At 42.5% G+C, this 27,723-nt stretch overlaps 1 protein-coding gene across 7 annotated transcripts in view; it reads right to left on the bottom strand.

Moving 5' to 3' along the window:
* The window catches only part of PPP2R2B (protein phosphatase 2 regulatory subunit Bbeta), a 514,293-nt gene that overhangs the window by 147,052 nt on the left and 339,518 nt on the right, over positions 1-27,723 (bottom strand). The gene's annotated exons all lie outside the window — the stretch shown is intronic.

Here is a 27,723-nt window from a genome sequence, read left to right as displayed (position 1 = left end):
ATCAGGCAATAGAAGGAATAAGACCATTAAACACTAAAGGGGCAGACTCAGCACTGGCCACAATCTCAAATATACCTACTACCTGAGTCTTCAATGGAAATTAAATCAAGGTAAAATGTACCAGCAGCCACGTTGAGGAAGGCTTGGGATAAATACCTTTTGCTAATATATCACTAAGGAAATGCTTTCCCCACCTCTCACATCTCACCTTCAATCATGTCCCTGACCTTCCAGCCTCAATACACTCTAGCCCCACCAGTTTGCTTTCAGAATCTCATAAATGCCGTGTTCTTCCCCACTTCAGGGGTCTATAAACATGCTGCTATCTTTTTTCCCTAAACTATTGTCCCTCCCCCTTTTCCTTGAATAATAGCTAATCATTTAAAAAATTTCAACTTAGACACCACTTCCTGAGAGAGGCTTTTTCAGACAGCCTACATTCATTCTGAAGAGACTTCATTCTGAGTGACTTCAGCCTGAAGTCACTCGACACTGCCCTTTGTAGGACTCTATTCTTTCCATTTAAAGCATCTTTCAGAATTCATCATTATACATTTTGGTGTTTATTGTTAATGTCCTTCTCCTCTATAAGACTATAAAACTCACCAGGGCAGGGATCATAGCCAATTCTTTTCACTTTGGTATTCCTTGACCACAGTCCAACATTTGACACATGATGGACACACAGTAACTATTCATTGAAAGTATAATTTTCTAGAGTATTTATTAATAGTTATTGCCTGATCACTTGGGTTCATATCCTTTTTCTGATACTGTTCTCTCTTTCTCTCTCACACACACACACACAACACACACTTTTGGTTTTAGCTGAACTGGGTGTAGCAGGCCTATATGATTATGAAAATTTAAAAACCAGTTCAATCTGCCTCATTCTTCTTTAAAAAATCAATGTTTGCCTCATCCTCCTCATTCCCCTTAGCAGACCACATACATGAAAACACATACACTGTGAAATGTATACACACCCTTCTGATTCTCAAACTCTAGCTCTTGTCTAAATCAGTCTCCACCCTTTCCAGTTTCAGGAAGAAAGGCAACGGAGCACCAGAGACTGGGTGGGAAGATGTTTATAGGCCAAGGAGTCTGACCCAGTGAGCTACTTCAGTCAAATGTGCAATATGAATTGGACTGCTCAACTGCTGAGAAGGAATTTCTGGATTAGACAGTTCATTAGTGGCTGAGCCAGCTTCTAGCCTTTGCTCTGCACGCCTGCAGTCAGTGTGAGTGACAGGTGCCAGTGAGTCACCTAGAATAGCAGCTGAAGTCGTAGCTCTCTAGCAGTACCAACAACCACACCCTTAGGCTCAGCATCCCCAGAGTTTACATGACTGAAAATGAGATTTGGTATCAACTGAAAACTCTTTGCTGAAAACCTTCTATATGCCTTAGCTAGGGCATTGTTTGGAGAAATAATTCTAGAATGTGGTCAATTGCAGTCTTGCAATGCCAGTTTACATTCTAGCTTCACTACTCACTAGCTGGTTCATTTTGAGTATATTTCTTAACCTTTCTCCCCATCACCTCATCTGTAAAATGGAAATTATATTATATTGAGGATTAAATGAGTAAGTTTATGCAAAGCACTTAGAATGGGTGCCTGACATACATAAACACTAAATAAGTGTTAGTATAAGACTTTACCTAAAAGTATTTAACACAGTGAATGGTTAACAACTTCACTTTAAAGGTCAGGGAGATACCATTCAGGTTTGCCACTTATAGCTTTGTGTGTTCATTTGCTCAGTCGTGTCCGACTCTTTGCGACCCCATGGGCAGACAGTAGTCTGTCAGCCTCCACTGTCCATGGGATTTTCCAGGCAAGACTTTGGACAAGTTATTTGAATCCTCTGAACCTCATCTTATCTTAAAACTAAGAATAATATTGGCACTACTCTTGAGGTGAGTTATGAGGATTCAATGAGATAAGAAAGGTAAAGAGTTTATTAGATAATGCCTAGCAAAATGTATTACGATGCTCAGTAAATAGGAGCATTTGTTGTGATTTATCCAAATGGATCCCTCCCTTGAATTCCAGGGAAGGCAGAGCAAGGTTCCACAGTTCCACATCAAAGGGCAGATGACACCAGTTACATTGGCTACCCAAGTAGAGTTGTTTTATTTGGCACTGAAAGGTTAACCCACACAGTTTTCCAATTTTTTGCCTGAGTTATCAGTATTTAAAAATTGTGAGTTTCATATCTAAAAAGGCAGACTTTCAGTTTCCTTAGGAAAATAAAAAGATTGGCACCATTAGGCTAGTATCGCTACACTCTTGGCTTGAACTGGGAAGTGCCTGCCCCCTTTAGAAGGGCACAAAGTTTTGAATTTGCCTTATCTCCCACCACTCACTGGTGTACCCCTAACCTCGAGGCCAAACATCAGCTCCCACGTATGCTCCTGAGCTTTTCCCCTGTTGTTGTTTTTGTTTAGTCGCTAAGTTATGTCTCTTCTTGTGACCCCCATGGATGGACTGTAGTCCACCAGGCTCCTCTGTCCATGGGACTTTCCAAGCAGGAATACTGGAGTGGGTTGCTATTTCCTTCTCCAGGAATCTTCCCAACCTAAGGATCAAACCCACATCTCCTGCATTGGCAGGTGGATTCTTCACCACTGCGCCACTTGGGAAGCCCCTGCTTTCACTTGTGATGTGACTTGGCCTCTGTAGGCAACTGACTAGCAGCTGCTGGCCTTGACGGTTCACTATCCTCCTCTACAATTGAATACCCACACAAGACTGCACCTAAGGGAGAAACCTCTCTATCCACACAGCCTCAGGCCAATTGTCTGCACTGGCAGATATAAGTGTGTTAATTCCACAACTAAAAACTGACCTCTCCACTGAGCCAATAAGCACATCCTTGGAGGAAGCTCTGTCACCCAGAAGCTGACCTCATATATTCACAACATACTCATGCTGAATCTTTTCTAGTTCCATTTCAACTGAGGGTGGAGGACATGGGACAAAAGACAGGGGTGCCATACAACAATGCTTAAGAATGTAATTCTTTAAGTTATATCCTACGGGCTAGCAGTGCTGTAAGATTCTGCTCCTTGGGTGAAAAAAAATCAAACCCTTTTGGGAAACAGCTCAGACATTAACTGCTATCTCAGGGACTCATCTGGGGAAATTAGACTCAGAAATCCTATAAGAAATAAGTTCTCCCACGATGTGAGAGTTGGACCATAGAGAAGGCTGAGGGCCGAAGAACTGATGCTTTTGAACTGCGGTGCTGCAGAAGACTCTTGAGAGTCCCTTGGACTTCAAAGATCAAACCAGTCAATCCTAAAGGAAATCAGTCCTGAATATTCATTGGAAGGACTGATGCTGAAGCTCCAGTACTTTGGCCACCTCATGCGAAGACCTGATTCATTTGAAAAGACCCTGATGCTGGGAAAGATTGAAGGCAGGAGGAGAAGGGGATGACAGAGGATGAGACAGTTGGATGGCATCACTGACTCGATGGATATGAGTTTGAGCAAGCTCCGGGAGATGGTGAAGGACAGGGAAGTCTGGCATGCTGCAGGCCACGGGGTCACAAAGAGCCGAACACAACTGAGTGACTGAACAACAACAATAGACATTTCCTACATACCAGGCACCATTCTAGATGTTCGGGACTCAGCATTGATAAACACGAATTTTGAACTCAGGTAATTTATTCTTGTGTGGAATGAAGGAAGATGCTTTACTCTGCTTCCAAATTTGTCTGACTACATAATGCTTTTGCGAAGGACTGCTTTATGCATTATGCAAAGTCCTTTGTAGGAACTATCTTCAGAAGACCGTCATGATTAGGGGATGGTGGAGATTTTCATTCATATTAGAGCATTATTAATAAGTACAACCACTCCAGAAACCTTCTAAGTCATAGAAAAAGACAATTTATCTCTTGAAAAGTCGATGACCTCACTATGGCAGTCTTATTCGGGAAGAACCACGGCCTCACCTGGGACCTCAGATTTGGTTGAGGTTTTTTTTTTTTAGAATATCACTCAAAGGGTTAAACTGACTTTCACCACTGAAGTGGAGTGTTTTCTCTGCATCCAATATGACCCAGTTGGAAATGTATTTGTTTTTCACTGTTTAATCTTCTGCATCACCCAGCGTTGATTAGATTTAATTAATTTATGTTTCTAATGAATTTAGAGCCTCACAGTGCTGTAGTAGGAAAATTCTCAGACAGCATCTGGCCACCAAATGGATTGATCACCTTGTCTGCAAAAGTCTTTCCAACATCTGGGACCTGATTTTGTGAAACATCCGGAAGCTCTTTCAGAGGTAAGAAAGGCCCACAGTGGTGGGGGGAGAGAGGGTGCTGGAAATCGGCAGGGTTCACTCTGCTTTGTAAGTCTGCGCCTGGCACTCCACCAACATGAAATCACATTTTGCTGCTCATTGGCACAGATTCAATGGCACCAAACAGACTGATCCGAATCTGTTTTTTGTTCAACGTAATCAGAACCCACCAGGCTTGAACCCAGGCTGCCACCCCACGAACCTCTTTGGCACTTCCTTCTGTGTGGAAGCTCCCACTGATCATTATGATGAAACATTTATAGACAACATTTATAGAGAAGCACTTTGCTCTCATTCACTCAACAAACATTATCGGGGGCCCACTGTGTACTTGGCACAGGGCCATGTGTGCCCCTTCATTAGCTGCTCTTGGCAGCCACCCTTATGAGGTAGGCAAGCACTGCTCTTCTCACATATATAGCCAAAAACTACACAAAAATTGTAATTATTAACGTCAACATGATCACTGTTAATAAAGGATGTAAACACACACACACACATACACACACACCAGACTCCATGTGAAGCCTCATTTAACCCTCACCTTGAGGTGGGTGTCACTGTGATCATCCCCATTTTACAGATGAGAGTACTGAGGCACTGAGATCTTAAGTGACTTACCCAGAAGAATTCAGCTAGCCTTTGGCAGAGCCTCCCATCACAGGCAGTCTACATAGAGAGTCTTTGCTCTTAATCACTTTGATTTACTACCTCTGGATAATATCACAAAAGACCTTCTCTGTGTCAGGCACTCTCCCAGAGATCTGCTGTATTAGAGTCTATATTCACCACTCACAGCTGATACAAGGAAGCTGAAGCCCAGAGACATTTGCTTATCAGGGTCACAAGCAAAATTTGTAAGAGGGCTAGGAGTTCCCTCAGGTCTGCAGGGCTAACATGGCCTCTTCTGTTGACTGAGTTACCTGCTGATGAATAAGAGAGAAGGGCTCATATGAACTCAATCACTCTCTCAAAGCTGCACCAGGAAGCATGTTGGACAAGTTAGGAAAGAGGGGTGGCCTGGCTGCTTTGCACAGCCCAAACCAACCCAGAAAAGAGGAGGTAAAGAATGTACAGACAACAAGAAAAGAGCTTCATCTAAAAGAGGGAGGTGAAAGATGGAAATCTCATTGCCTGACTGGTTTGTCTGGTTCAAGATCAAAGAGAAATGACTGAAACTAGGTGGGCTGCTTACAGTAAAAATGACAGTGAAAACGTCAGACACATTGAACATCTGATATTTTCTGAACAATGGATGCAGGCTGTTGCACAACTAGGTTGCCACACTCATATCACATGGTTCATCTGTTATAATGTTTGCTAAGTCTGGCTATTTCTTGAATTTGAAACTTTCTCATTTCTTTCCATTCTTCTCTTGCTCAGGCCTCTACATCAACAAGACCATACCATCTGTCTTCTTTGGGCCTTTGTACATGCTCCCTTTCTGCTTGGAACTATTTCCATGTCAATCTTTTCCTTGGTCTGGCTAACCCCTCTTCAGTCCTCAGACCTCAGGTTGGACATCTCTTCTTCCAGGAAGCCTTCCTTGACTTTCCTGTTCTGGCTTAGGTGCCCATTCTAAGAGCAGCTCTGTTTCCTATTTCAGCACTTAACCATAATGTAAAGTAACTGCCTGTCTATTTGTCAGTCTCCTCTTTGAAGGAGTGTATGTTGGTTACTACTGTATCTTCAGTGTAGGGTCTGTCACATATCAGGTGCTCAATAAAATATAACTCTATTGGTGGACAGAGGGAATCTGAATCTTGTGACATTTTCTTAGCTGGTCTCCTGCTTTGAAAGCTCTCACCTCCATACTCCACGCTCCATCCTAGAAGTCATTAAATGTCCAGGCAAACTTTCATCATGGCATTTGCCTTTTTATCACTTCCCTTTGAACACTCACGTACAAGTCAGAATAGTGATAATCTTGGGTGATACAGAGGATTTAAGTAAGAGGGGACATGTAGTCCTAAAAATATCCGATACTTTGATCTGGGGAATGATGACTTGCATATATACATATGTAAAAAGCCATCAAGATGAGCATGAGAAGGTAATACACTTTACTCAAACTGATACATCAATATAAACAAAAAAGTGCTTTGAAAGTTCACATGTATTGACAGGATAAAATCTGGACCTACTTACCCCAGAGTTCAAGGTTCTTCACTAATCGGCCCACTTGTCAACTTACTTGTTCAAACTCACTTTTCTAAATCACATGCCCTGGTCTTCTCACAGGTCCTCAGACTCTTCTCACTCATTCCCACCTCCATGTTTATTACACCATCTTACCCTCATGTTCATTTCTCTTTCTTTCTCTTTTACCTTCTGAGAGATCCTCCATCCTGGAAAGACCAGGAAGAATCCATCCTCTACAATGTCATTAACCTCTCTTTTCCCTGAACCCTTGACTATATTGTCTGGTTTGTTCATTCATGCCAACACTTCCTGAAAACTGTAAGCTCACTGAAGGCAGAAACTTATTTTCAAGTTTTATATTTAATATACATGTTTGTTATAAGTCTTATACTATGTAAGTCCCTTGACAGCTATGGGTTTGTACAGAGATGAAAAAGACAGGCTGTTTATATCCTTCAGAATGAAAACCTAGTACTGCTCTTTTTTTGTGTGTGTGTGTAATAAAGTTTTATTGAAGTATAAAGGAGATAGAGAAAGCTTCTGACAGAGGCATCAGAAGGGGACAAAAGAGCATCCGTTTGCTAGTGTTAGCAATGGAGTTATATACTCTCCAATGAATCCAAAGAATGTCTGAAGGTCGCAAAGTCCTCACCAGAACTACTCCCATAATTTACATTTTAAGATAACAGAGTTGGCCAGAAGGTTTAATCCAAAGATTGTCCTCAGGCAGGATACATCCTTGTAAAGACCAGACCTACTCCCATAATTTATGTTTTAAAATAAGAGAATTAGCCAGAGGGTTTAATCCAAAGACTGTCCTCAGGCAGGATACATTATTGTTATATAATCCTAAGGAATGTAGAGGGAAAAAAGTTAAAAAGTTTGTCCTTTTTTCCTCCTTGAATATCCCAGACCTCTCTCTCCTTGGGGACCCCTAGACTTCTTATCAACCTGCCTAGGAAATGACTCTCTCATTCCCCCCTTTTCTTTTAGGAGAATTATGTTGCCTAGGGAAAAGGGGGCGTCGTTCTCATTCCACAACTGCTTCCGAGCTGACAAGGGGCATTGTCCCTAAATTGGTGAGGCAAGATATTCTCCTAATCCTCATAGTGAGGATGTCTGATCCAGGGGCCCCAAGTAATAGTTGGAGGAGGCTGTGGACTCATAGGAGCTCGGACAACTATTTGTAAATTAAAAGCTTTTAGATGGTTAGAAAACCCCATTATACAGTTACAGATGTAAGGCAAAATAGTCATTAAACCAAGTTAAAATCAAAATGAAAAGTCACATTATGTCCATAGTTACATCAGTCCATCTTAAGGTTGTTAGATGTCATCAGTTTAAGAAGAGACATCACATGCGATTGTTGAAGGTATTTGCAGACTTGGAGAAGTCCTTTCCTTGAAGTGGAGATGTCCACCATGGGACGCCTTCCACTGATGAAGAGGGGAGGGCTCCGCAGACCCAGCAGTTAGACCGATTGTGGAATGCAGCATAGGAGTGAGCCTAGGACAGGAAGGCATTGTCTTGAGGATCAAACGGCAGACTCGGGATTTCTGGAGTCAGCAGAAGTAGGCTCACATAGATTATCAGGCCCATTTAAGAGACCCTCCAACTGGCCACCATTCGCCGTCCTCCAGTGGGTACCGCGGCCATGCAGTATCACATAGGAAGACCAGGTGTGTCTTCTTTAAGCCCTGGGGATCACTAGTACTGCTCTTAAAGCCATGGATTTAGTGTTCACATGTCAAGGCTATGGTCATGTATGGATGTGAGAGTTGGACTGTGAAGAAAGCTGAGCGCCGAAGAATTGATGCTTTTGAACTGTGGTGTTGGAGGAGACTCTTGAGAATCCCTTGGACTGCAAAGAGATCCAACCAGTCCATCCTAAAGGAGATCAGTCCTGGGTGTCCATTGGAAGGACTGATGCTGAAGCTGAACCTCCAAAATTTTGGCCACCTGATGTGAAGAGCTGACTCATTTGAAAAGACCCTGGTGCTGGGAAAGATTGAGGGCAGGAGGAGAAGGGGACAACAGAGGATGAGATGGTTGGATGGCATCACTGACTCAATGGACATGGGTTTGGGTGGACCAACGGGAGTTGGTGATGGACAGGGAGGCCAGGCGTGCTGCAGTTCATGGGGTCGCAAAGAGTCGGACACGACTGAGCAACTGAACTGAGTGTTTATATGGGGTTCCAGACCCACGTTTTGTAACTCACTGGTTCTGTGAGGCAGTGTAAACAACTGTCATCACCAAAACTCAGTTTTTTTCATTGTAAAATGGGGACTTTCTCATAGGGCTGCCCTGAGAATTATATAGGAACATGATTACTTATTTTATTAGTGACTATCTATTGAATCAGCCATTTTGCTCAATGAAGCACAATTATTATCCAAATAAAAGTCAATGCTCTCAATATTTTTATGCAAAGGATTCAGCACACTGACTGACTCACAGGAATTATTTAACACCTGGTAGATATTATTATCAGAGCTATTAAAAACAGATGAGCAGGTTCAGTGAAAAAAACCTATGAGCTGGTAAAAAGATAGAACGCAAGAAGAGCTGGCGCACTGTGAGATATATACATGTACCCATAAACACAGAAAGAATTTAATCCATGAGAAATTCCTTAGGGAAATTCCATCACATCCCATTAACACAGTCCCCAAAGCAAGAGCTGGCCTCTGATCTTTACATATTTAATGTCTTTGAAAAAATTCTGAAACTCTAACGATCTTGAAGTGGTATACAAAAGCAAGTGTATCTGGGAGTTCCATGCAAAAGCACTCTGCCTTCTTGCTAGTTCACATGATTCTTTAATCACCATAATTCCTGGTGCTTCTCTGCAAACTTTTGACCTCAGGATGGCTCTTTGATTGTTCAGTAGGATTTTGACAGCACAGAAAGGAGAACAGCGAGGAACAAGTTCTCAATGTGTTCTACATACTCATTTAAAAGACAACATTTTAATAATTCTAATTCATATACACTTCTACTCATGCAATCAATAATTCATGGCAATTCCTCTGCAGCATTTTAGTGACAACAGAAAGGGCAGGATGTTTCCTCCCTTCTCTTTGCCTTCCTTTCTTCACTTAGTCATGCCTGGAGCCTGGAGAGTACAGAATCTCAAGAAAACAGTTTCCATGGTGATTCTTCCTTTGAGTACCCGACTGCATTTTGCTCTTTCTGGAGTGAATTAATGCTTTTTATTGCTTTCATGCTAAATATATTGAAGATTAGATTTGATTTCCTCTGCAGTGATACAGTTTTATCAGGAAAATGGAAAGTAAAAACACAGCATGAAGAAACTCTATCTTTCTGCCACGAGACTGTCAGAAAGAAAATAAAAAAACATTTCAGAGGAAGAAATAGCCAGCCACAGGGAAATGGATGCAGGTGTCTGGAAGAGAGGATATGCATTTGTGCATCTAAATGTTAGGAAACCTGCCTTGGGAGCAAATGATCTTAATTCCTCCATATGTTGAAGGTGGCATAAGCTGACCATAAAACACTGAGTTATAAGAAATAACCTGATTGTTCATGTACCAAGCTCTTCTCAGCACAGAAAATATCATATAGAACAGGGAAATCTTGAAACTCACAACACTATCCCTACTCTGTATTTTATTAAGGAGGGTCTTGCTTTCTACTAAAGCTAAATAGTCTTCCTTACTTTTAAATAGTCAAGGGACTCTCCTAACACTCCCATGGCACTCTGAATTTCCTGACACAGAACTGAACACACAAATACCACCCACTTGCCCATCTTCTTCAGCTGACCCTACAAGGCAGGGCCTGTCTTTCCCATTCACAGTTGCCCTTGAGCCCAGCATAGCACACAGAAGACTAAAGATCATAACAAGAAAATTATGATAGAGTAACCTTGATGTTCTGAGGTGTCCCTTGGGAAACGTCAAGGGCTGATATGATGGATGGAGAGGGAAGCATATGAAAGTAAAAATTAAAAACAGCTTCTGGTTTTCACAGTCTCTACTGTCTGGAGTCTTGCTCTGTTCCTGTCTTGAAGCAGTCGAGGATTAAAGGCAAAAATTTGTTTGGGAGAAGAGGGGCAAAGAGTGGGACCATCCAGTGGAGTCTCCTCCTCCACCATGACGTACCCACCTGCAGAGCCTAGAGTCCATCCTCATTAGGTACCACATAACCAGAAGAAAACTGGCTTTTAGTCAATTTCAGCCAAGGATTCAGTATGAAGCCTCCATGCCAAATCAGGTACTGTCCTGGAGCTGCTGGGGACAAAGAGTTGAGCACAAGAACTTTTGCCTCCAGGAAGCTGAGAATCCAAAAGGGTTTCTTGGATCATACAGAAGCGGGTGTGGCTGAGTATGGTTAGGGTTAGGATTAGGGTACTGTCCTGACACCTCCCATTGCTGACAATACCACCAGCAACTAACAGGTACTGAACAACATGCTAGGCATTCTTTTAAGCACTATACACTCATGAACTCACTTGATCCTCACACGAGTCTATGGGTTGGTGCTATGACTTTCATTTAACATAGAAATTGAGGCTTTGAAAGGTGAAGTAACTTGCCTAACATTCTAAAGCCAGGTAGTAGTGGGGCCAAGATTCAAACCTGTGCTGTCTGGTCCTTGAGTCAATATTTTAACAACGATGGAGGTTCAAACTTCAGGTTCACAATGTCTTACTGGCTAGAATGGCCCTACACAGGATGTCCCAGAGTCTCTGCTGTGTAAACTGCCCAGAGTCCACGGTGTTCGTAAGTGCCCATACGCCATCCTTAGGATACACAGAGGGCTGTATAAAAATCCAGACCTGGATAACCAGGTCTGTGGCTAAACAGATGTTGGAACGGAGGCACTTACAAGTCCCTCTGACTGAGACACGTAAAATGGCAGGACTGCCTCAGGTTGTATAAAGAAGTTTCTACAAGGGACTAACTGTCCAATGACTGACTTATGTGTGAGCTTTGACACATAGAACAGAACAAGGAAGACAGACATCATCAACTCAGTAAGTGTAACCTAGTAGAGCTCAAAATTAGGAAAGGAAAAAAAAAAAAAAAGGCTTAATCACCAGCCCTACTCATCCCATGGTATGATTCCTACAAATGAAATGTCTTAAAATTTTATTAATAACTTAAAACTTATTAAGCAGTGAAAACTAAATTGTGTGTATGTGTGTGTGTGTTTTCTCCAGGAGGAAAGAATGGTGCTCAGAAACTGTGCTGCTTGCGCCCCAAGATCACAGAGCCAACCTCTCTTTGTGGGTCTGCTCAACTCCAGATCCTGTCAGCCAACTTGGCTCTCTCCCCCTTGTCATCTGGACACAGGAATGCTCCAACATTTGGGTAAGACTATCCTTTAATCATTAGAAACAGCAGTCTGAACAGCCATGGGAAGTCTGGCCAGGAAATGTAGACAGAGATATTCTCTGCATTTTCAGGAGTTACTGATGAGGCCTTCAAGGAGCTCAATGGAAAGGGCAAGGTGAGGGGTGGCAGGGGGGTGGGGAGTTCCAGGCACTTCCAAGGTGTGAGTTTGGAGAGAAAAACACAGATTAGCTGTGTCTCCCTGCCGGAGCTACATGTGGCATGCCAGCTGGCTCCTTTTCCAATATTCTCTTTATTAGCGAACCCAACAATCATATTTTGCTAATCTTCTCATAAATAAAGTATTATCCATATCACAAAGTCATCCCTGATGGCAGACTGCACTTCAAGTAAGCTACAATGGATGAAGACAAAAATGGGGCATTTCAGATATATACAATGACTGCAATTCTTGGCATTTTAAATGTCTGCCAAATCTGTAGTACTGCTGGGTCCCTGGTGTTCGGTGCATCCCCAGGAATACAGTCTATGGCTTGGACTTTTTAGGGTCTTAGGGTATCTGTTTAAGGGCTCTCTGTTTATAGTACTGAACTGAAAATTAAAATTGTTTTTCCAAGACTTTAAGTACACCATACTATATCTGTTATTAGGTAATTAGTATTTTGTGTAGCAGAGAGAAGACTATTTTGCATTTCTGTATATTTTTCGATCTATCTTCATTTTTCCTGGCCTTGTATACAGTGTAACTGAGTAATTAAGAGGGAGGGTTCTGCAGTCCAAGGGCTCTGGGGTCCAAGGTCACTCTCATTCCCAATTTCCTCTTCTATAAAACAGTGAAGAAAATCTCTCTTCCATAGACTGATTGTGAGAAAGCAGTGAGATAATGCAAATAAAGGAACTAGCAGCGGGCCTGGCATCTGATAAGTCTTTAATAAAGTCTAGAAAGATAGGGAAAGAACGTGATGTGACTGACGGGAATTTGGGGGCAGAGAGGGTATGTTCATTGAATTTTTTTTCCTCTCTCTTCTATGAGAAGTTTATCATCTCACTATGGGTTCAAACTCATTTCTCTTATCTCTATGATTGGCTCTTGCTTTTCGCTTTGACCCCAAAGTTAGAATCATAAATATCTCCCACTGACTTGATGATTTAAGACAAAGGCCAAGGACTCTTTCCTCATTTAATGTTTAAAAACAGCCTTTTGTGGAGCTTTTTGATGGACTGCAGGGATATTTATGACTCAGGCCTTCTGGCAAAGTCCCTGATGCTGACTCATTCGTTACCCTGGGAGGGAAGAAGGCAGCTGGAATCATCATTCATTATTCTGTTGCTCAGTTATGGGGAAAGGTCAGAGGTAAGCCACTCAACACTGGGCTGAGTATGAGAATCAGAATTGCAATCACACCTTCCTGACCACAAGAGAAAAAAGAATTTCTAACGAACATACACTCAGAAAAATGTTTGCGGAGCCCTGCTTCATACAATTGCTACAGCACTGCTAAATGGTAATATTCTGTCTCATGCCTCAGGCTTTCAGCTCCAAGCTCACAGCAACTCCCATTCCTCTGCAGAGCAAGTGAAAACTAAGTGACAGGTGATGGAAAGGGGAGGACCGACAGAAATAGAAAGGAGGAATAATTTAGAATTTCCACAGTGACAGTGGCCTCGAAATTAGGAAGAAAGGGCAAACTTGCAGAAATATAAGGAGAAATGGAAAACGCTTCATAAATCAGTAAAGGTAAAATTTATGATTGCTACCATGAACAATAACAGCATGAATAAGACTATCACTTTTCACAGCAAAATCATCAACAAAGACAACATCAATAAAATTTATGGGATGTACAAAGTTAGGAATATGCAAACCAATGAAAGAGAAAATATTGATAGCTAACACTTCTTTGAGCGCTTAGTGTCAGAAAGGGGGCTACACAGTCTAAATGTTATTTTTTCTTTTTTTTTTATTTAATCCTCAAATGGTTCTATGAGGCTCTACACACATTTACAGCTGAGGAACTCGAGATTTAGGGCTCAAGACCACACAGTTAGCTGAGAAGACTGATTCTAAAGCCAATTTTCTGCTATCACTGCTTTCAGCATAAGAAGAGTTGTGGTGAAAACAGTGCTATCCACTGCCTATAAATTCTTCCCATACACACATTGCAAAAATATTTTGAAGCACTCAACATTACTCTTGGCTCTAGGAATAGGTTGGTACAAGAGAAAATATGGACCAAATCTGGACTTTCAGGCCACTGTGAACTCTTTGTATCACTTCCTTTACAAATGTACACCCACGGGGGTGCAGTTTTACAACTGAGACTCAAATCAGCTATAAAACATTCAAGTAGCACATTTGAAGCAAGTTGTAAGGGGCAGCATAAAACTTATTGGATTTCCAAAGCACAGGGCTGAGTTATTAAAAAAAAAAGTAGCATTTATGGGATTGCTAAGGGTTACCCTAGGACAAATGTCAACAGAAATTTTTTTTCACAAGATATGAAATTGGAGGAGGGGGGACTTGTGTCTTGTTTCAATGCAGCAGATGCTCCCAAAAGAGGTACCCTTGCCCCACACTTTAAATAAGTGAGTAAGATTTCTATAGCCTATCCATCAACACTTGGTTTTCAGCAAAAATCATATGACCTAATACGTATGCTTACTAAAGCTTGAGATTAGAGAAGTAAGGGGACAGGATACTGAGTTTCTGAGCGAAGCCTGTTCCTTTCAGCTTGGGCTGGAGCTTTAAACCAAGCCTCCCCCAGGCAAGCCTGAGAAAGGCATCGAGTTGGCACTGAGCTTGAGAAGGGTATGGGTAGACATGGGATGGGAAAAGTAAACCACACACCTCCCCCAGGCAAGCCTAGAGTTGGCATCGAGCTTGAGAAAGGCATGGGTAGATTCAGGGCAGGAAAAGTAAAACACACACATACCATTTTTCTTACAGTAGTATAGGCCACGGTCACTGTCATGGACGGTTAAATTCTGTCAAGCAGCAACCTACCTCAGGGTCTCTTTGCAATGCAGTGGTTGGATAGTACCCACCTTCTCTATTGAATTTTGCTCTGAATCATGACAACAATAACAGTAGTAACAGTGGTGGTGATGGTAGTTGTAGCATAGTCATCACAGTAGCAGGAATAGTGACAACAACTAACCTTTATAACATGCATTTCCAGGCGTTGCTTGAAGTGTTTTACACATATTACCTCACAGCCTTGTTGTGAAGGTAAAATGAATTAGATACTATTACACCCTTTTCACAGATGGACAAGTGATTTCAGAGTCCTCGCTGTGACATCTCATTCAGTCCTCATGATCCTCTATGTGGGTACTTTATTATCACTTTACAGAAGAGGCGACTGAGGCACAGAATGGTTACTTGCTCACTGTTCCACAATTAACAGGTAAAAGAGCTGGTTTGGTTTGCTGGATGTCAGAGCTCACATTCTTAACTACCACACCATACAACTGGTACGAGTATTCCCTCTGGAGATACTAGAGGCATGTCCCCAGCCCTGATCCCTTCCCCCGCACCTTCTTCCTCTCACTCCCCCTGTCCTAGGGAGACCAAGAGGCAAAGGCTGGGGTAAAACCAATGCCTAGCTCAAAGGGCTGCTGTGACAACCCAAATCCTGCAATGTATGGGAAGGGTTTACAGGTGCCTCCCACAGAAAGACCTGACACTCTTTACATTGGAGTTGGACCACAGGTCTCATCACTTCCCCAGCCCTGTCAAAAGCCTTTCCTTCTCAGGCCCAGAAGGAGGCTGAGGATGAATTTCCTGGGAGAAGAAGTAAGAGGGCTAAGGGTTAATGTGTAAAAGATGAACCGAACCAGACGAGGGGAAAGGGAGAAAAAAATTGCTTTGGATCTCACTGCTAGGAACCCCCATCTTTTTTATTATTTGTATAAATCATTTGACTGTGAAGGCATCACAGGGCAAGCCTCTGAGTATGCCGATGATAATGAATTGGGTCCCACAATAAATAATGGGGGAAACCAGGCTGCCAAATGAAGAAAGATTTAGATCATTTAAATCCTAGGCTATGAGTTGTCAAATCCAGTTTAATACTGATAAGTGCGGGATAATAACTCATAGCAAACATTGCCCCTACCCCAAAGCCCCTAACCACAGCCCTTATAACCCCTTCTCTCACCCCTTGCAAACAGAAAGAAAGCCCTGAGGGGATTTACAGAATAAAAAGGTATGGTATATACTGACCAGAAATGAGCCCAAGTTATTACATAATAATCCCAGATGCGTCAGTTTGGGCTTAGTGCAAATACAGAGAGCTAATAGAATGCTTCAAGGTTCGATTAGCTGCCAAAGAGATTCTAAATCAGGGAAGGTTTTATATTATTAAATTGGATGGGAGAAAAGGAGTCTCATAGTTGGGTATACTGGAAAAAAAAAAAAAAAAGACAGGATTAGGGAAATAAAACCAAGGGCATTGCTGGGCGGCTAAAGAGTGGCCTGAGGGTGGAGCCAACTTTGACAGACACAAATGTCAAAGCAAGAGAATCTGATTGTCAGCATGGCCTATTCTCAGCAGCTGAGGCTGTCCTCATGTCCACATTCAGAGATGTGGTCTAGAGGGCACAAGAAGCTGGATCCTACCTGATAAGACAGGTGTTTCAGGAACTGAAACAGTCATTGCTTGATTGGTTGATGAATTAAATAACTCATCTGACATATATTTATTGAACACCAAATATGATATATATGCCGGGCAATGTTCTGGAGCTGAGGACACATAAATACAAAAAAATAGAGGCTATGGTGACAATCTAACAGTCGACTAAAATTTATACCATACCACATTCTTAGTATGCACAAGCTCCTTGAATTCACTCAAAAATCTAGTGATGCAGTTACTGTTATGGACTGGATGCCCAATTTCATATGCTGAAGTCTCAGCCCACAAGGAGATGGCATGTGGAGATGAGGCCTTTGGGAGTAATGAGGCGTGATGAGGTCATGAGGGTGAGGACTGCATGATGCAGTTAGTGACCTAGAAAAACCAGAGAGCTTGCTTTCTCTCTCTCTGCTTTGTGGGGATACCATGAGACGGTGGCTGTCTACTATACAAGCCAGGAAGGGAGTCCTCACAGGGGAAGTGAATCAGTGGGCACCTTGATCTTGGCCTTCTGGTCTGCTGAGCTGTGAGAAACACATTCCTTTTGTTAGAGTCACCCAGTCTATGGTATTCATTAAGGCAGCCTGAGCAGACTAATACAGTTACCTTTGGCACCATCATTTTCTAAACGAGTAAACTGAAGCTCAGAGAAGTAAGTTGCCCAAGATCATGTAGGAAGGAAAGATGCTAACATTCAAACTCCATCCAAAGCCCACCTGCTTTCACACTTCTTCCAAATGAGGTCAACACCAATAGCCATTGTGAGAAGAAAGGACCCCTTTGCGTGCTTTCCCCTACCCACTGGCATCATCCCCTTTCCCAGGTAGACACACAGATACATTTCATAAGTGGCAGAAGAATTAAAGTGAACGGAAATGCTCTGGTGCCATCTGGTAACTACTATCAATACCATCATGAGAGTATGAAATCAGGATCGCTCTATGTTTTCGTCTGCTCCATCCCTAGTCTGTGGGACATGTCTCTGGGTCAGTGGCATCTCTAATTAGTTCCTTCGAAAACCAGTAACTTTTATTCTTTAGTGCAGTACTTCCCAAAAGAAGTAATGTGAGCCATGTGTAATTTCAAATTTTTTAGAGCAACAAGAAATTTAAAACAGAAACAGGGAAAATTAATGTATCTTACTTAACCCAATTCATTAAAAATATTATACTTTCAACACATAATAAGCAAACAAATCATTAGTGAGTTATTCTTCTTTTTACATCCTATGTCTTCAAAACCTGGCTCATATTTCACACTTACAGCACCTCTCAATTCAGACTAGCCACATTTCATGTGCTCCACAGCGAGCAGGGCCACCACGCTGACAGTGAGCTCTAGCTGGATCTTGAATTTCCATTGACTTGTCCTGACTAGATTACAGGAACTGTGCTTTCTAGTGGCATTTTGTATGGAGCATCTACTACATGTCAAGAGTGTACTGAGCATTTTCCTATATATCACACCTCATTCTCTCAGTGGCTCGCCAAGAAAATATTGCTGGACTCACACTACAGGTAATAAAACTGAGGGAAGGGGTTGAAGAGCCCACATTTGTGGGGACTATTTAATGTTACCTCTTCAACATCTAGCATATTGCCTTGCCTACAACAGGATTTAACAAATATCTATGAAATGAATGGCAGGTTACTCAGCAAGCCTGCAGAAGAGCTGGGATTTGAATCAGGAATGCCAGGTCCTGAAGCTTGTATTCTTTCATTAACACCATTTTAATTCTAGTGTGTCTGTCATAGCCCCCAGTGCAATGTTCAGTGATTCCCCAGCGTTGTTAAATATACAGTTCTTTCATCCTAGTCAAATAACTAATAGCAACTCTTTACCCAGATGTCATATTTATAGATGTCTTCCTCTCTTTTGACTGTATTTGGTTCAACAAATAGTTGTCAGGTACCAACTCAGACCACAGGACTATGCTCAACCTGAGATCATCAACACATGATCCCCACTCTCAAGCTACAAGAGAGTTTAGTTCCGTGAAGAGCTGTTGAAATGGAGCAGAACTCGATGGTCCTTGCCCTCCCATGTCCTCTGCCCGCCTTCTGCCTGTGGAAAAACTTTAGCCAAAGAGCAAGTTTAATCAGAGAAGTGAGAACATGCAGAAACAAAGGAAAACTATCAAAGGAGATCAAATAATAATAGTTTAGTCAGTAAGCATAGCCAAGGACCTGTAGTTCCTTCTCAAGGGCTATAGATAATATTCTGAGCCATATCCTGTGAGCTGTCTTATACAGATTGAAACTCCCACCAGGTGGAAGAAGTTAACGACATGATGACTAGACTGTAGCCATGACATAAGCTACCACAATTCCAAGAACTAGCCTCAAGTAATAGAAACCAAGTGACTCTGGAACTGAAGATTTACTCTACTTAAAACAATCAAGATGATGCTGGTCAGACCACAGATAACCAATTTCAAGATGACTGTCAGAGCTGACTGTTCTGTTTCTGCTTGTAGCCCCCTCCCTCTGTCTAAAAAAGCTCTTGCCCACTGATTGTCAGTTGCGGGGGGGGGGGAGTCGACCTCTGGGCAGGCATTTCCCACCACCCCCAGTTGCCAGCATCCAAAATCAACCTTGTCTCTTTATTGGCTTTGAGCAGCAAGAAGCTGGATCTGGGTTCAGTAACACTATTAAAAACCTTAGATTCACAGATGAGCTAGAAGTGGCTATCAGTTCAGTTCAGTTCAGTTCAGTTCAGTCGTGTCCGACTCTTTGTGACTCCATGGACTACAGCACGCCAGGCTTCCTTGTCCATCATCAACTCCCAGAGTTTACTCAAACTCATGTCCATTGAGTCGGTGATGCCATCCAACCATCTCATCCTCTGTCATCCCCTTCTCCTCCTGCCTTCAATCTTTGCCAGCACCAGGGTCTTTTCAAATGAGTCAGTTCTGCGCATCAGGTGGCCAAATTATTGGAGTTTCAGCTTCAGCATCAGTCCTTCCAATGAATATTCAGGACTGATTTCCTTCAGGATGGACTGGTTGGATCTCCTTGCAGTCCAAGGGACTCTCAAGAGTCTTCTCCAACACCACAGTTCAAAACCATCAACTCTTCAGCACTTAGCTTTCTTTATAGTCCAACTCTCACATCCACACGTGACTACTGGAAAAACCAAAGCTTTGACTAGACAGACCTTTGTTGGCAAAGTAATGTCTCTGCTTTTTAATATGCTGTCTGGGTTGGTCATAACTTTTCTTCCAAGGAGCAAGCGTCTTTTAATTTCATGGCTGCAGTCACCATCTGCAGTGATTTTGGAGCCCAAAAAAATGAAGTCTGTCACTGTTTCCATTGTCTACCCATCTATTTGCCATGAAGTGATGGGACCAGATGCCATGATCTTAGTTTTCTGAATGTTGAATTTTAAGCCAACTTTTTCACTCTCCTCTTTCACTTTAATTAAGAGGCTCTTTAGTTCTTCACTTTCTGCCATAAATGTGGCTATAAACATCATCATATAATCTCTACTATATAATTTAGCAGTAAATTATATACTACCTAGATTCCATATGGGGAACTCCTGTGTTCCCAACAACAAGTTCTCAAAGGAGGCAACTCTTACATCTGTGACTCCCCGAAGTATTTTGCAGAGTGCTAGGCAAGTGACAGGTGAACATCTCTTAATTAACTGGCCGCAGCTCTGTCCCTGCTTCTGTGTGTGCCAAGTAACTGAGAGCCAGATTCCTTACAGGCAAAGAGCAGCTTGATCAGATGTTGCTAAAGTTCTAATTATGGATCACATTTCCCAGAAAATACATAGGTAGGAGGGCTCTCCATTCTGACTTATACTAGAAAGCTTGAAACTAATTCTGTTGAGGTTTAAGAATTAAATTAATTGGTAAATCAATTCAAATATTTATTAACTATTATACCTTAGCTGTAACACTAGAACTATGAGCAAGATAGTCCCTGTCCTTGGGTCAGTGTCTGGTGAATGACACAGATATATGAGGACGTAATTGTAATACAGTGTGATAAGAATGAAGGTAAGTACAGAGTACTCTAGTAGCACTTAGGGGAGCATCTAACTTGAACTTGGTGGAACAGGGGAAGCTCCCTGGAGAAAGCCTCCTAGGTCTAGTGGTAGAGGACAAATGAAGGTCAGTCTGACCAAAGGGCCAAGGATGGGAAAGAAAATGTCCCTTCCTGCCAGGCAGAAGGAACATCTTGTAAGAAGATTCATAGAGCGCGGCATGTTTGAGGGTCAGACGAGACTTTAATATGATAGGAGCATGACAAGCTACGGCTGGGCAAAAGAAAAAGCCATGTCCAGATGATCCTGGTGAAGTAAGCTTGAGATTTATGATGAAGGTCTTCATGGAAAATAGGAAGAGGCAACACCAAAAGTTTTAAGGGGAGAAGCGAGAATTGTGTTTTAAGAGCATTTTATTGTAGTCCTTGCTGTGTTTTATCACAGTGCTTCTCATATTCTATGGTCACTGTTTTTCTATCTGCCTCTACCAGTATCCAGAGAGCCTTAAAACAGAGTTCCTACTTATTTCTCTCTGTGTCTCTAGGGAATAAATGCAGCATATGCTGGATAATTGAGGCTGAATACATATTTTCATGAGTAACATCTCTGGTACTCCTTGGTAGGTCTGAGGGACTCAGCCTGTTGAGGATGTATTATCAGAAGGGTTCTTAAATTAGATTCCTTGGACCTCCTGAAATTATATGCAAAAATATGGGTGTAAACACATATAATTTTTCAGGAGTGAGGGATTATAATTTTCATCAGATACTCAAAGCTCTCTCTAGCCAGGTAAGACCTCTCAGAGGTGAAACATCAAAGGACAGTAGAAAAGGTAGAAAAATGAATTGGTACATACACACTTCCAAGAGAAGATGGAGAGGTGGTAAAAGAGGACAGTTCTATAGTAGGAAGACAAGGTTTGCAGGAAAAGGGAAAAGAACCTTGAAGAGGGACTTCTCCAGTGGTCCAGTGGTTAAGAAATCACCTTCCAATGCAGGAGACCTGGGTTCCATCCCTGGTTGGAGAATTAAGATCCCACCTGTGGCAGGGCAACTAAGACCATGAGCTGCAACGAAAGATGACAATTGTTGCAACTAAGACCTGATGCAGCCAATAAATAAATAAATATTTTAAAAAAGAACCTTGAAGAAAGTATCAATTTCCCTCAGGTCTTCTAAGTTGGCAAATCATAGCTACCTAGTCCTTAAAGAAAAATGTTTTGAGTAGAGCTATAAGGAATTGTGAAAGCATTGCTGAAAGAAGTCATTGTAAACATAGGGTCCTTAGAGTCACAGAACCCAAGGGAAAAAAAGGTAATCACTTTATTATTATTATTATTACTGAAAGAAAAATATCATGTAGAAGCCACTTCCTTCCCCTTTTCTTTCACAAATCTGGGTCAGCAAACAATATTTTTAAATGATAGAAATTACATACACACACAAACACATATAAACAGAAAAAAGTTCTGATGGATATTCGTGAAACAATTCATGATAATTTTGTCTTGATCGTGGAAAATTGATGATTTTTACTCATATTATCTGATTTAAAAAATAATGAGCATGTTTAGCTTTACAAGCATTACACATGGGAAAGAAATCCATTTTGAAGAAATGATAGGCTAGGAATGCAAAAATTACTGCTTTAAAAGACAGAAAACCATAGGAGAGCATGTAAGTGAAAGTCGGTCAGTCATGCAGTCCATGGAATTCTCCAGACCAGAATACAGGAGTGGGTAGCCTTTCCCTTCTCCAGGGGATCTTCCCAACCCAGGGATCAAACCCAGGTCTGCCGCATTGTAGACAGATTCTTTACCAGCTGAGCCACCAGGGAAGGCCGTAGGAGAGCGCAGCACATCTCAAATTATGTTTCATTGGCCATGAAGCTCATAACTGCTAGAAGAATACATTAAAATGCAGACTCTCAGGCCTGGCTCCAGTTCTACTGAATCAGACTCTTTAGGAATAGGGCCTGGGAATCTGCAATTTACAAAACTCCTCAGGTAAGTCCTATGCTCACTACAGGGGTTTTGAAAACACCTGGTTGATGAAGAAGAGTCACTCAGGAAGGAAGTTTCCAAACTAGCAGGTGACCTTTCTTCTCCATGTATTAATATGTGTGTCCCAGACATGAAGAGGGCATGGGACAGATATGAGCATAATACTCCCTCGTAACTTTCATTTAGTGATTTAATGGTTTTTTCTTTCACCTTTCAAAACATTTTCCATATACATTTTTTAAAAATGTACTTATTAATATAATCTGAAGTTGGAGATGGGGGTGGCAGGGGAAGGGAGCCCGTGTAAATTATAAGCTGACAGTCTGGTATTATATCCACAGCAATCCCCTCATCTGGGGAGTGTGGGGTGAAACCAGGCATGATATCCCAGAAGACAGCCTGCTTCCTTTTAGATAGTCATGCAGGTTTCACTCTCTTGCCTGTCTCGAGGCTGGCTTGGAGTCAGCAGCTGGGGGTCATATCAAGGCCAGGGACTGCCTATCTCAGGTGGAGGTGAGTCACCCTCAGGGCTCTGAGGGTCGTGTTAGGTCAGGAAGGGCTGGGGAGCCATCCATCAACCATTTCTAGAGCTGGCAAGGCTGCCTTCCCTGGAGAGTTGGCTTCCAACGCTGAGACCACGATTTTAGGTCACCTAATTTTTGATTTATTCAGTCATGTCATATTTGATCCACCCTTGCATGTCATCCTAAATTCTTTTGAAACAGAATGGAGTAAAAATATTCTCCTTCCACAATCCTGCTTGCCAGATCGATAGCAACCTAGTTTCCAAATATAAACAGGCAGACTGAATGCTCTTTCTGTTTCTAGGTAAGAAAGTAACTATATTTTTTGTGGTGGGGAGACTTCCTCTGGGTTTGCACCTCACTGGTGATTCTTCATGAAGGTAATGGGATTGCCTTAATCGAGCCCATTAGACTATCTTCTTGTAATTATCTCAGGGGCCAATCTGTCTATGTAATGGGCTCTGGAGGCATCAAGGCTTCACGTTCTTACAAAGGAAAATGCTGTGCATGTGTCAGAAGAGAACTGTTTTCAGGAATTACTGGTTAACCATCTCAACGACAGCCAGAGGGGCAGGGCCAGAGGAAAGGTACTTTGCTGTGATACAGCAGGAAATTGCTAGATTTGGGACTTTATGGCCCCAAAGCGTATTCCCTTTTTTTTTTTTTTCTTTTGAGAGCGTTTTAATAAATCTCAAGGACGCATGATGCCAATGGCACAAGGGACTCCACACCATCTGTTGAGGTTGGGCAGGCTACTGCCTGTCTGCTTACTGTGAGAGGATACCAGGATCTTAAGGCTGGAGAGACTGCCAACACTGGATGGCTTTGGGAGCAATGAATGGCTCGTTTTGCTGCCTTGCTGGACTGGGCTTGCAGACTCTCCTGGATCCCTTTACTAGGACCATGAATGCTCTGATGTCCTGGATATCTTCTCTAACTTTTCAGCCAGTGCTGCTTGAAGATACTCACACACTACGCAACAATATTCTAATTTCTTCATTTTGTTCTTTGCAAATTTGAATATGTAGTATAAATAGAGTAGATCATAACGAAGAAAAAAAAATCAAGAAAACTTATCCCAGGTAGTACGAGTGGTTAAGAATCAGCCTGCCAATGCAAGAGATGCAAGACGAAGGTCCAACCCCTGGGTCAGGAAGATCCTCTGGAGAAGGAAATAGCAACCCTACTCTGGGTTGCGTGAAAAATCCCACGGACAAAGTACTCCAGTACTGTTGCCTGAAAAATCCCATGGACAAAGAAGCCTGGCAGGCTATAGTCCATTGGGCCACAAAGGGTTGGACACAAGTGAGTGACTGAGCACACACATAATTAAAACACAGTACTAAATAACAGTAACTGTTATGGGTTGAATTTGTTGTTTAGTCTTTCAGTTCTGTCCAACTCTTCTGTGACCTCATGGGCTGTAGCCCTCCAGGCTCCTCTGTCCATGTGATTTTGCCTGCAAGCATATTGGAGTGGGTTGCCACTTCCTTCTGCAGGGGATCTTCCCAACCCAGGGATCAAAAGCACATCTCCTGCATTGGCAGGCAGGTTCTTTACCACTGAACCACCAGGGAAGCACATGGGTTGAATCACATCACCCGAAAATTCCCAGTGGTCATGTATTGTTGTGAGAGCTGGACCATAAAGAAGGCAAAATGACAAAGAATTGATGCCTTCGAACTGTGGTGCTGGAGAAGGCTCCTGAAAGTCCCTTGGACAGAAAGAAGATCAAACCAGTCAATATTAAGGGAGATCAACTCTGAATATGCACTGGAAGGAATAATGCTGAAGCTCCAGTATTTTGGTCATCTGATGGGAACAGATGACTCATTGGCAAAGTCTCTGATGCTGGGAAAGACTGTGAAAAGAAGAGGGCATCAGATGATGAGATGGCTGGAGAGCATCACCAATGCAATGAACATGAACTTGGGCAAACTCAGGGAGATGGTGAGGGACAGGAAGGCCTGGCGTGCTGCAGTCCGTGGGGTCACAAAGAGTTGGAGACGACTGGGTGACTGAACAACAACAACAAAATTTATGCTGAAGTCCTTCCCCTGCCCACCCCACCCCCGCCAATATCTCAGAATGTGACTTTATTTGGAAATAGGGTCACTGAAGATGTAATTAGTTAAGACGAAATCATGGGGGACCTTAATCCAAGATGACTGGTGTCCTTATAAAAAGGAGAAATTGGGATACAGAGACATACCCACACACAGAAAGTCATATGAACATGATGGCAGAGATCAGGGTGATCCATCTGTAGGTCAAAGGACACCAAAGACTGCCAGTGAACCACCAGAATCTAGGAAAAAGACATGGAGCAGTTTCTCCATCCCAGACTTTGAGGGAACCAACCTTACTGACCCTTGATTTCAGACTTCTAGCCTCCAGAACCGGAGAAGGCAATGGCACCCCACTCCAGTACTCTTGCCTGGAGAATCCCAGGGATGGGGGAGCCTGGTGGGCTGCCGTCTACGGGGTCGCACAGATTCGAACATGACTGAAGTGACTTAGCAGCAGCAGCAGCAGCCTTCAGAACTGGGAGACAATACGTTTCTGTTGTTTAAGGCACGCAATTCATGGTACTTTGTTAGAGCAGCTCTAGGAAACTAAAACAGTAATACACAAACCAGGTTCTATGCTTAGCATTCTGTTTATCTCTTAACACTCTTCAGCAACAGTCTTAGGCTTGCAAGATGGGTGTGAATTATTAATTGGTAGGAAATGAATGGCTGGATGGGTGGGGAAAGAATTGTTTTTCTTCTTCCCCCTTTTTTTCAAAACCACCAACTGTCCATCCTACTAGGGTTTTCAATGAATGCTGGACTGAAAGGACATGGGAAATGATACAGGATCTACACATTTGGTACATACGTAATTTGTTGAAAATCTGTCAACTGTCATATAAGGTTACTAGCAGGCATCACATTTAGAACTCTCCCTGAATGTGACACATGTGAGATGCCCTTTTCAAGAGAAAGAAAATATAAGGTAGCTCCTTTATGCTTAATGAGAGGGAATTAGTACTAAGCCCAGTGACTCTGACGGCATTTTTACTGGATGCACGGCCTCCTCCCTCAAATCTATTCCAATTTTAATCCCTTAAGCATTAAGACACTATATTTTCATTTTTTCCCCCGTTTCTGATTCTGTTTAACAATTATCTCAATTCTTCTCTGTGAAATCGATTTTTCCCAAGCTTTCCTCCAACAGATCTTTTGCAGTATAAGGGAGAAAACACGTACCAAACTATAAAGCCCAAAGGAAGAGGAACCATACGCTGAGTCAGAAACTAAAACGTGCCCCAAATATGATCACGAAATCATCGAGAAAATATTCCTGCCAATCGGTATGCCTCCAGATTGAGTGGTCTGTAGCTAGGACTGCCAAGATTAAAGCCAAGACTGATGACACGCAGAAGTGGGCCTCCCTAGTCTTATCGATCCTCCCCCACTGAGACAGAATCATGGGTTAGCAGGCAGAAATCAATGTCACTGCATTAAGCTAAGTGTAGATTTATTCGTACCATGCTCTGAAACATCTTTATAAAAGTGGCAAAAAAATTTAAATGTATATACGGTTATACAGACTCATCTATGTATTTACATAAATAGATACCTGTTCTTTTTTAAATCATATTTAAAAATATGAAAAAAAAATGTAGGCTATTCCTACATTTTCTCCCACCTCCAATTCCAATTCTTTCTTTCAAATATAAAAAAAGCTATTTGTGTTGAGATGTTGTCAACTTGGCTCCTTGAGCTGCACCCCAGATTTTGGGACGGAATGGCAGAGCAGACGCAGATATACTGCAGCCAAAGAGGCAAGGGAAACCATTTGCTCTTGAGGAAATCATCATTTTTGGCTCTGCAGGAGAAAGGAACCTGGCCCTTAGACTTCAATACACCATAGGGACTGCAGAATTTGTTCTCGGCCTTCCTCCAGGGAGAACTCACAGGCTGGGACTGAAGAGAGCTTTCAGAGCGAACAATGGGTGGAAGGCACTGCCCCTCCAGCAGTGAGAAATGTGAAATTCCATTCCTACCCTCACACGTGTCACCAGGGAACCACCCTGTGGTTCATCAGTCCTGGAACACTAACCAGGCAACCATTTGTCCTCAGGGGCTCAGCCCTAACCTAAAAAATCATCAGGAGTGCCCAGAAGGGGCTCCTCCTCATTTCCCATCTCTAAGAAACAAAGAACAAAACATTTCACTGCAAGAGATTTTGGAGGGTTCTGCTGGAGAACATCTCAGAGCTCATTTTTCCCTTAGGCAGGCGGTCTTTCAACTTCTGAGGCTGCTGTGTCTGTGAAGACATTTATCCTGCCTTCATGCATATTCACAGCCCCTTGGGCCCTTGAAATGCACCACCGGCCTTGGGTGGGTGGCCAGTAAACCAACACAAGTCCCTTCACCAAACACGCTCAGCACCACAGAGATCAGGTGGTTAAGAGACCAGGGGTCAAGTTTATGCTCAGTTTAAAATATAAACTACCCATTCCTAAATCACTAGGAAAACAAATCACGGCCCCAAAGCCCTCAGTCTTTCAACAGGAGACACCTGTGTTTTCATAGCAGTGTTAGTGCACTTTCTTAGTGGATCCCAAGACTACAATGCACCTCCCAAGAGAGAGAAAAAGAGAGGGGGGCATGCAGGGAAGCAGCAGAGAATGCTGGGTCAGAATCAGCAGGCCTGGGTTCTTATCCTAGTCCCACCACTTGGGAACTGTCTACCCTTAAGTGATATAACTTCACTGAAACCCCAGCTTCCTTGA

Source organism: Cervus canadensis, chromosome 4, assembly GCF_019320065.1.
Source record: "Cervus canadensis isolate Bull #8, Minnesota chromosome 4, ASM1932006v1, whole genome shotgun sequence".
In the NCBI taxonomy this organism is placed as follows: Eukaryota; Metazoa; Chordata; class Mammalia; order Artiodactyla; family Cervidae; genus Cervus; species Cervus canadensis.
The sequence above is the reverse complement of the archived record's forward strand: the minus strand, read 5'-3'. Positions and strand labels throughout refer to the sequence as shown.